Here is an 11,353-nt window from a genome sequence, read left to right on the forward strand (position 1 = left end):
CAGGTGTAAGCCACCGTGCCCAACCCAGCCTTTCTTTTCTTTCTTTTTTTGACATGGGTCTCACTCTGTCACCAGGCTGGAGTGCAGTGGCACAATGAGCGCTTGCTGCAGCCTTGAACTCCTGCGCTCGAGCAATCATTCTGCCTCAGGCTTCCGAGTAGCTAAGACTACAGGTGCGTACCACCACTCCCGGCTAATTTTTTAATTTAGTTTTTATTTATTATTTGTTGAGATGAGGTTTTGCTCTGTTCCTCAAGCTGGAGGACAGTGGTGCGATCATGGCTCACTGCAGCATGTACCTCCCAGGCCCAAGCAATCCTCTAGCTTCAGTCTCTCATGGAGCTGGGACTGCAGGTGCGTGCCCCCATGCCTGGCTAATTTTTGTATGTTTTTTTTTTAATAGATAGATTTTTGCCATATTGCCCAGGCTGGTCTCAAATTCCTGAGCTTAAAGAATCTACCTGCCTCAGCCTCCCAAAATGTTGGGATTACAGGCACGAGGCATGCCTGACTTTATTTTTAATCTTCTCTACAGACAAGGTCTTGCTACGTTGACCAGGCTGGTCTTGAACTCCTGGCCTCGAGCGATCCTCCCACCTCAGCCACCCAAAGTGTTGGGATTACAGGTGTAAACTGCTGTACCTCACAAGTTTTTTTTTTTTTTTTTTTAATGAGGGAAAATGGATAAAACTGAGTAATATTATCTCTCCACTGAGATGTGTAGCTTTTTTTGAGTCATGCTTAAAGTCTAACTATATACTCTAAAATTGGTTTAGGATTCCTTTCAGCTACCAATGCCAACTTATCTTAGAGTTCAGTTGATCTAATTTAGAACAAATTTGTATCCATAGATGGGATGGAAAATCTAGGTGAGGATTAAGGTCATGGCCAAGGTACAAGGGGAGGAGGAAGTCTGAGTTAATTATAACCTAGGTTATGAAGTCTTAATTCCAGGAAGCTGTGCCTTAGCTAGGTAGACAACTTGTTGATTGAGGAATATTCTCAGAGGAACTAGAAGCTATCAGTTCCTGAATTCTGAGATGAATTTCTACATCATCTGAGATGAAGGTGAAGGTATCAGTATCCAAAGACTAGAAATTCTAAGAGAAATATGTCACTTGGGAAAAGCCCTTTAGTAAGCATTTGCTTATTTTCTTTCCAGCAATCATGGCTGGCCTGGAAGATTTCCCAAAGGTTATCTTTTTCTTTTTCTTTCTTTCTTTCTTTTTTTTTTGTTTTTTTGAGACGGAGTTTCACTCTTGTTACCCAGGCTGGAGTGCAATGACGCAATCTCGTCTCACCGAAACCTCCGCCTCCTGGGTTCAGGCAATTCTCCTGCCTCAGCCTCCTGAGTAGCTGGGATTACAGGCACGCGCCACCATGCCCAGCTAATGTTTTGTAGTTTTAGTAGAGACGGGGTTTCACCATGTTGACCAGGATGGTCTCGATCTCTTGACCTCGTGATCCACCCGCCTTGGCCTCCCAAAGTGCTGGGATTATAGGCTTGAGCCACCACTCCCGGGAGAGGTTACCTTTTTCAAGACCAGTTGGGTAAGGCTGTTTTGATATGTTTTTGAATATATATTATAATGCATTCATTGTGTTTATTTCTTTATTCCTAGTTAAAAAACTGTATATCTTTTGGTAATAACTAAAGTAAAAACAGACAAAGCAGAGAGAGCATGGCCATCATTGTACAAGGCTTCATACTCTCTGATGCAAAAAGGTAAGCCTGAATTAAAAGCTACATTTCTTAATGTCTCTCCTATGAAAAGCTATATAAGTTCCTGCTGTCAAGTTTAAAAACTGAGAACTTGGCCGGGCGTGGTGGCTCATGCCTGTAATCCCAGCACTTTGGGAGACTGAGGCAGACTGATCACCTGAGGTCAAGAGTTCGAGACCAGCCTGGCCAATATGGTGAGACCCTGTCTCTACTAAAAATACAAAAAATGGATGGGCGTAGTGGCAGTCGCCTGCAGTCCCAACTACTTGGGGAGACTGAGGCAGGAGAACTGCTTGAACCCAATAGGTGGAGGTTGCAGTGAGTTGAGGCTGTGCCACTGCACTCCAGCCTGGGCAACAGAGCGAGACTCCATGTGAAAAAATAAAAAAGTGAGAACTTATTTAGAAACATTCTGAGTAGAGACTAGGAGGTTAAATGATCACTTTTTTAAATGTTTAGGGTTAGGTATTAACACCCTCAGCTGTTTGCCTTAGTCTCTTCTTTACCAAGAGCCCTCTGTATCAACATATAGCCAATAGTCTTGCTTAAAGCCTAGGAAAAGACCGCATTCAAGGCTTGATGCAAATTATACGTTATGAATCTTTACTTACTCGTGCTAAAGCTGGAATGGAGTGTCTTACCTGTAGGTTAGAGTTCAGATGTAAGTTTCTGAATAAAAACATAAAAAGTGAACCATCTCCCTTACCCATTCCTGCTCCTCATAGTATAATACACAAATATCGCCCAGTAGAGAGAATGTGGTTGGAGTTAAGAAACCAAGGAATCAAGTCCTGCATTCCAGTCCTCTATCCCTGACTCACTCACCTCAGGCAAATGGTTCCACTTCATTTCATTTTGCTCTGAGAAGTGAGGAGAGTAACATTTTGTTTAAAATTTTCTTAGGTGAGTGGCTTCTGCTAACCTGCAAGGCCTTTGCTGTAGTTGAGATGAACAAATAAGGAAAATATGCAACTACAGATTGTTTATAGAGGCGGAAAAAACACAACAGATTTTGATGCTGATTTGTGTCCTCAGGACTTTCCACAAATAACTTTGAGAGAGGTACTACTTAGTCCTTAGAGGAAGCTTCCTTCTGGGATGGGTAGCTATGAGGCGTGGGGCGAGGTCAGATGGTGATGGGAAAGCAAAGGAACACGATGGTCCCAAATCAAGGACCATTTGGCTTCAGTGTTTACCCTCACTGCAGTGGGGGTGAAATTTGGAGCCTAGGATGAGGTAGAAATTAGTTTCCCTGTTGCAGTAGTAACTTGGGTATCAGATAATAAAGCAAATTTCTGCCAGCTTATTCTAAAGGCAAATGAAACTATACAGGGGTTTAAGGTAAAGCTGTGATGAGCAAAAAATATCACCCCTGCCTTTTTTTTTTTTTTTGGGTGGGGACGGAGTTTCGCTCTTGTTACCCAGGCTGGAGTGCAATGGCGCGATCTCGGCTCACCGCAACCTCCACCTCCTGGGTTCAGGCAATTCTCCTGCCTCAGCCTCCTGAGTAGCTGGGATTACAGGCACGCGCCACCATGCCCAGCTAATTTTTTGTATTTTTAGTAGAGACGGGGTTTCACCGTGTTGACCAGGATAGTCTCAATCTCTTGACCTCATGATCCACCTGCCTCGGCCTCCCAAAGTGCTGGGATTACAGGCTTGAGCCACCGCGCCCGGCCACCCCTGCCTTTTTTAAAGTTTCATTTTAAGTTCCAGGGTACGTGTGCAGATGTGCAGGTTTGTTACATAGGTAAACATGTGCCATGGTGGTTTGCTGCACCTATCAATCCATTACCTAGGTATTAACCCCACCATGCATTAGTTATATTTCCTTATGCTCTTCCTCCCTCTGCCCTCCCCCTGACAGGTCCCAGTGGGTGTTATTCCCCTCCCTGTGTCCTTGTGTCCTCATTGTTCAGTCTCACTTATAAGTGAGAACACGTGGTGTTTGATTTTCTGTTCCTGTGTTAGTTTGCTTATGATAATGGCTTCCAGCTCCATCCACGTCCCTGCAAAGGACAGGATCTCGTTCCTTTTTATGGCTGCATAGTATTCCATGGTGTATATGTACCACATTTTCTTTTTCCAGTCTATCACTGATGGGCATTTGGGTTGATTCCATGTTTTTGCTATTGCAACTAGTACTGTGATGAACATATGTATGTATGATTCTTTATAATAGAATGATTTATATTCCTTTGGGTATATACCCAATAATAGGATTGCTGATTCCAGTGGTATTTCTGGTTCTATGTCTTTGAGGAATCGCCACACTGTCTTCCACATCACCCCTGACTTAATGTTTACTTGGTCATTATTACTTTCATTTTTTTTTCACTAATTTGGGGCTTACATGACTTTCTTTCCATTATTCTACCTGAAGGTCACTAAAATTGGTAATCACCATCACCTTATAATTCACTGTCTTAGAACTACACTTATTCAGTTGTTCTATTAAGTTTCCCACTCTCTTGAGACCCAGAGTCAGATGACATTAGGTAAAAATGCAGGCTGTGCTTAGGGGAAAAAATAGCTATTTTAACAAGCAGGCTATAATTCAAAACCATACAACAGTATTTAATTGCTTTTGGATTTGACAACACTGGAATTCATTAAAACTTGGAGCCTCTGAAGATAACCTTCCTAATTTCATGCAAGAAGTCCAAGGTATAATTCTTATGAAAATCCATTCATAAGTTGCATATGTAAAATCCTTTGAGGAAAATGGTCGTGCCATAAAGCTTTATATGATATGCTTCTTTCAGCTCTAACAAGGATACAAATCAGGAAATGCAGGCTTGGCAAAGAAAGAGTTAAGATGATCAATTTTTAAGGAACTTCAGGGATTTTCAGATTTCAGGCTTGGTCTTTTATAAATGATCTTCGGCTGCCCATCTCCTGGTTCTTCCCTGCTAGACCTTATGCATAGGTAGCTCTGCATTAGCTGTGCACAGCAGAGAAGGCTAATCAGAGACCCAAATCTTTGTTTCAGAGTTGGAGGCTGACATGCAAGAGTGACTCAGCTGGCATCAGCTCTGTAGCAGTCTCAGCCTGAGGTCTTCAGGAAGTGAGTCCTCTGGGCCTGCATCTCCCTCTGTGGCAAACTGCCACTAAATTCTGCTGTTTATCAACCCAGTACCAAACACAGAAGGGAAAGTCTGCTGTTTCGCTGTTTTCAACACAACCAAAAGCACAGAAGCCAGATTATGTGATGGGATAGTATTAGAAAGGTGTATTAGATACAGTATCTCCCTTAAGAAGCTTACAGTTTAGTAAGGAAGTAAATGTAAATATAGCATTAGAGTACAATGATGTGTGCTACCAGAAGCATCAACAAGAGGGTAAAGGGAAGCAGTTCAGGAAAATCAGAGAAATCTTCTCCCAAAAGGTGACTAAGTGGTTTTGAAAGTGGATTTACTAGGTAGAAACTGCCAGGAATGAAGGCAGAGGGGAAAGCATTTATATAGATTCGTTAATGGATACATTCACTTTATTCATCACATTTGCAGAGTGACTTCTGTGTGCCTGAAGCATGTGATATGAACCATCTAGTACAGGCAAGGTGGTGTATATATATATAGGTGCAGACAATGGTAAGATGAGATGATGATGTTGTGGGAGTAACTGGAAGTTCTCCAATTGCTTACATTCTCTTAGTCAAGTAGGAAGTAAGGTCATGTGTTGAAGGACATAATATGGTCCGAAGCAACATAATATGATTGGTTAGTAGTATTAAGTGCTCTATTAAGGTTCTGACCATGGATATAAAGTGAGACTAGTTACTTTTTTTTTTTTTTTTTTGAGACAGAGTCTCGCTCTGTTGCCAAGGCAGGAAGGAGTGCAGTCAGTTGTGCGATCTCAGCTCATTGCAACTTCTGCCTCCTGGGTTCAAGTGATTCTTGTGCCTCAGCCTCCCAAGGTGCCACAAAACCTCTTGTGCCACACACCTCCCAAGGTGTGTGCCACCACGCTCAGCCAATTTTTGTATTTTTAGTAGAGAGGGAGTTTTGGCATGTCAGCCAGGCTGGTCTCGAACTCCTGGCCTCAAGGGATCCACCCAAAGTACTGGGATTACAGGCGTGAACCACTGCACCTGGGCAGACTAGTTACTTTGTTTTTTCCAACTTCATTTGGCTACATAGGTACAGAGCAGGTAAACAGCTGAATTAAGCCAAGGAGGTGGTTTAGGTGAGTACAATGAAGTGAGTGAGAGGCAATGAAGCTGAAGGTGTATTCAAGAGAATGCTTATGATTGATCACGGAACATAAGTTGTGTCAGGAGGGAAAAGCTGACATCAAGGCAGTGAGGGAGATGGTGGGATCAATTTATCAATGGTCATGATAACTCTGAATTTGTGTAATTGAGATATTTGACAGAATGAGCTAGGAAGATAATAGGTGATCAGAGAGAGGGATGCATGAAATTGAAACTAAGGTGGTTGATGTTTTTGGTAAAAAGATGGGAATCAGTATCCAAGGAAGGTGAAAGGTATAACTGTTAAGTTTTTAGGGAATCGAAAAGCCAGGTTTAAGGATCATTTATGTTAATAGTTCTCAAACTTTAGCATACATTAGACTTACATATGGAAAGCCAATTAAAATACAGATTGTGCTGGGTGCAATGACATATGCCTGTAGTCCCAGCTACTTGGGAGGCTGAGGCAAGACTGCTTCAGCTCAGGAGTTTGAGACCAGTCCAGGTAACAGTGAGACCATCTCTTACAAAATGCAAAACACCACAACAAAAAACACAGATTGCAAGACCCCACCCCTAGTTTCTGGGGTAGAGCCTGGTAATTTTCATTTCTAAATTCCCTGATGATGCTGATGCCGCTGTGGTCCAGGGACCATACTTTGGAAACTATTGACCCATGTGTATGTTGAAACTGCAGTTGCCAAGAATTAAGATATAAGTAGTGTTATAAAGTGACAGTGAGCCAGGACACAAAATTGGCAAGAAATAAAGGGAGGCCATGTGAAGTGCCTCACGCTTGTAATTCCAGCACTTTGGGAGGCCAAAGTTGGGGGGATTGCTTCAGCCTAGGAGTTTGAGACCAGCCTCGGCAAAGTGGCTGTCTCTACAAAAGCCTGTCTCTACAAAAAAATAGCCGCGTATGGTGACATGTGCCTATAGTTCCAGCTACTTGGGAGGCTGAGATGGGAGGATCTTGACTGAGCCCAGGAGCTTGAGACTGCAGTAAACCGTGATCACACCACTGTACTCCAGCCCAGGCGACAGAGCGAGACCCTGTGCCAAAAGACAAAAAGAAATAAAGGGGAATGAACCAATTAGTGGAAAACTGCAACGATCAGGGACAGTCGATATATGCTCTAATAACATGAGATCGAAAGCTGGGTGTTATGGGGATTGGTTTGAAATTGTGGCTGAAACAGTGGTTGGTAGCTAAGAGATTAAGGCGAGGCTGAAGGGACATTGCCAAGGGCTTTGCATGTTAGCATTTTATTGTATCAGGGGCTTTTGTTTGGTAAACAGGTCTAGTCTAAGTTCCCTGCTAAGATATTACCTGTGGTGAAACTGCTGCTGAATTCATTATAAGGATGATCACAATCTTACGTCCTGGTAGAAATAAAAACCACACTAATTAGGAAATAGTAAGTCCTACTGAAGTACTTATCACCTTACATAAGATTAAGGAGGCTAATATCTAATGAGAGAATAAATCTTAAATAACTTAATAGTAGGGCAAAACAGGACCAAGAATATGTAATAAAGGATGGAACTGTGGAAATGCAAAGCAGGGTCCACAGGGTGGTCACAGGTAGAGCCAGGGCACAGACTACAACACGGGTCATTTATGCTTCCACCACTTATTGCTCCTGGGATCCTAGCCAAATTATTTTATGTTTTCTGCTCAGTTCCTCTCTTGTTAAATGGTGTATCATTTATGGCACGTGCTTCAGAGGAAAGTTGAGGGCTAAATGAGATAGTTGGTGCAAGTGCTTTGAAAAGGTAAAGTGATGGCTGGGCGTGGTGTTTCACACCTGTAATCCCAGCACTTTGGGAGGCCAAGGCAGGCGGATCACCTGAGGTCAGGAGTTCGAGACCAGCTTGACCAACATGGAGAAACCCCGTCTCTAAACAAAACAAAAAAAAAAAAAAAAAAAGGGAAAAGATAAAGTGCTATAAAAATATGAAATATTTAAAATGTGAAAAATTTAAAAAGAAACAAAGTATTCAGCTATCTTTAGAGATCAGGGTAGAATACTTAGGTATATAAGAGAAGAATGGAAAAGAAAGGAGAAACCGTTAATCTAAGAACAATGCTGAGATGTATAAAACAAAGGATGAAATGTGCAATGTGGACAGTTCACATTAGGTTTCTTTTTTTTTGAGACAGAGTTTCACTCTTGTTGCCCAGGCTGGAGTCCATGGCATGATTTTGGCTCACTGCAACCTCCGCCTGTCAAGTTCAAGAGATTCTCCTGCCTCAGCTTCCTCCCAAATAGCTGAGATTACAGACATGTATCATCACATCAAGCTAATTTTGTATTTTTAGTAGACATGGGGTTTCTCCATGTTTGTCAGGCTGGTCTTGAACTGCCAACCTCAGGTGATCCACCCACCTCGGCCTCCCAAAGTGCTGGGATTACAGGTGTGAGCTACCGCACCCAGCCAAGATGGAGTTTCACAATGGTGGTCAGGTTGGTCTAGAACTCCTGACCTCAGGTATCTGCCTGCCTTGGCCTCCCAAAGTACTGGGATTACAGGCGCAAGTCACCGCACGTGGCCTCACATTAGTTTTGAAATGATGAAAGCCTCAAGAAAAAGCCTTGTTTACGTACATTTATTTATTTATTTATTCTTTCTCCCTAGACTGCTCAGCAGGGAAGAATTTATTTATTTATTTTGAGATGGTGTCTCGCTCTGTCACTGAGGCTGGAGTCCAGTGGCGCAATCTCGGCTCACTACAACCTCTGCCGCTCGGGTTCAAGTGATTCTCCTGCCTCAGTCTCCTGAGTAGCTGGGATTACAGGCACCCGCCACTGTGCCCAGCTAATTTTTGTAGTTTTTAGTAGAGACGAGGTTTCACCATGTTGGCCAGGTTGGTCTTGAACACCTGATCTCGTGATCCAACTGCCTCAGCCTCCCAAAATGCTGGGAGTGCTCACACCTGTAGGTGTCAGCCACTGCGCCTGGCCAAAGAATTTATTTTTATAGATAGCAGTTTCCTTAGGAATCAACCTTTGGGCCACAGTAACAAATATTTGTGTATGACTTGGACTTAACCATTATATTCTCTCTCCTCATAATGTCCACTACTAAATGAGTACTTCTACTTTAACATACTGAGAAAACTGCAGGACCACATGCACTCTTACAGGAATCCTATGCAAGTCTGCAGGTTTCTATACTGGCTTTTGTTACACGGAATTGAAATTAGCTGCTGCTATTTCAGGGCAGGATTGTGCCTTGTCTTTCAACGGCTTTCCATTCATTCATTGTCCTTAAAGAAGTCCAGTCTTTAATATGGCATAAAATATAATCTGGTCCCCGCCATCTCTGGCTTTACCTCTCGGTGCTGTCCTCTGCCTGGCAATTTGGCCACACTTAAGCACTCTAGAATCATCAGTGTACTACACTTTTTCTGACAGTAGCTTTTGCACAGGTTATTTCACCTGCCCGGCATACTTTGTTCCATTCTTCTTGGCTAACTTACTTTCCTGGTTTCAACAGATATTATTTTCTCTGCCAACTTCCCTTGAACCTCCCTCTTGTCTGAGTTAGCCTTTCTTTTTTCTTTTTTTTTTTAAAGATGGGGCTTCACCAGGTTGGTCAGGCTGGTCTTGAACTCCTGACCTCAGGTGATCCGCCCGCCTTGGCCTCCAAAGTGCTTGGATTACAGACGTGAGCCACCACGCCCGGCCTGGGTTAGCCTTTCAAGCATACCTTCCTCTTCCCTCATTATAGTACTTCTCACATCTTATTATAGTAATTGCATTCTTAATTACCTGTCTTACCAGCTCAAACTCTGTGAAACAGGTAACAGTCTTGTTCATGAACGTTTCTGCCATTTTAATCGTGCCTGGAACTCAGGAGGTACACAATAAACACTGAGTTTGCTAATGACAAACACTTGGCAGCACACAAATTCAGCAAAAGTTTCAACAGTTCTGTTAGAAGGTATTTGGGGTTGAGGGGGAAAACAAACAAACAAAAAAACAACACAAAAAACAAGCCTGGTGAAATTAAGCGGCCACTTCAGGGAGCTCACTGCTATTTTAACGTAAGAAAATTCTGTACATGCACTATTAGCCACAGGGGAGATCAGAGGTGTTCTGTATGGCAAAGGAGAAGGAAGTTGCAGTGAAGTGAGTATTAAATGTTTATTTTGAGGACCTTCTGCTGTGACCATATAGCTAAAAAAAAAATCACATTACATATCATTAATCAACTAGATGTCTGTAGGTTTTAACTAGTACTAGCTGATCTCCTACCTTGTTTTTTTCCGGTTAATTTGAGTAATGATGCACTGCATGAAAAAGAAACTCAGATTGCCATTCTCACAGCAGTCTTTTTGATTACTTTTTGAAAAGAGGTAGTCTCAGTTTTGACCACCTGTTTATTGCAGAAGGAGTAACAAGCATCACTTCACATTTCAGCAGTGTGGTAGTCTCCATGGGGACTTTCTTGTCCATCGCTTAGATAAGCTGTGCCCTTTATTAGGCTAAAGCAGCAGTATTCTAAATGCAGTGGGTAAATTTGAGATTGACTGGATAAAGGTTCAATACTATTAAAGGATTAATACTATATTGTGAGCTATAATGCTTTTACAATAAATATGCAACCACCTTTTGGTTATCATCAGCTGGTATTGCATGTTTTGCTGTGGCTGCAGGAGTAACAGTGGATTTAGAAAAGTACCAATGAGTCAATTAAGGATTGTAAAATCCCTGGGAAAAGCCAAGGAATGATCGGTCTTTCCTATATTCCCAATAAAATCGCTCCAGAAGACAGACTAATACCAATCACTTCATTTACTTCAGGACATAATATACATTTTGACCCAGGGAAGGTGCTAAATAATAACCTTGTTTAATTTATCTATAGGAGAGTTTTTTTGCAAAGGTAGTAAAACCAGACAAGTGAATAACACACATCAAAGTCAGATTTAAAATGTAGGTCATGGCTCTGTCCTACTGTTAAAGATGCTACAAAGATATATACTTAGAATAGCACCCTGTTCTCTCTTGGGGAGGCTGTATTCAAGATGACAAGAATTACTCTAACATTGTTATAGACATAGATGTTGTCAATAGGGTCTTTCTGTGATTTTAGTAAAAAGAAACAGTGGAAACGTTATTCTAAACTACTGACATGATTCACCTTATCACTTTGGCATATGGTATTACTATTTCTCCTATTATAGCAAGTTCTAGTTTTCCCAAGACCTTACTCTCACTCTTTTGGAATAAAGTTTAAACATATATATTTGAAACCTTCAAATTAAAATGTTATCCTCATATATTCATGTACTAGATTAATATCGCCACATGTATCCTTTCCAATTTCAGGCAAAATAGACGTGCATTTAGAGTTGTTTAAAGCCAACCCAGCTTAGTATCAAGAGAAATCATGACCTTTCATAGAATATTTGATGGAAAAAACAC

General features: G+C 41.8%; 1 long non-coding RNA gene across 1 annotated transcript; it reads right to left on the bottom strand.

Moving 5' to 3' along the window:
• Positions 1-650: 650 nt before the first annotated feature.
• Positions 651-1,887, bottom strand: LOC116556198. Its single transcript, XR_004270882.1, has 2 exons — positions 1,533-1,887; positions 651-1,199 (listed from the first exon to the last, which is right to left on the bottom strand). It is a non-coding gene; the product is annotated as an uncharacterized LOC116556198 (long non-coding RNA).
• Between the last annotated feature and the right edge of the window lie 9,466 nt (positions 1,888-11,353).

Source organism: Sapajus apella, unplaced genomic scaffold (assembly GCF_009761245.1).
Source record: "Sapajus apella isolate SASKATOON/1434 unplaced genomic scaffold, GSC_monkey_1.0 scaffold16, whole genome shotgun sequence".
Lineage (NCBI taxonomy): Eukaryota > Metazoa > Chordata > Mammalia > Primates > Cebidae > Sapajus > Sapajus apella.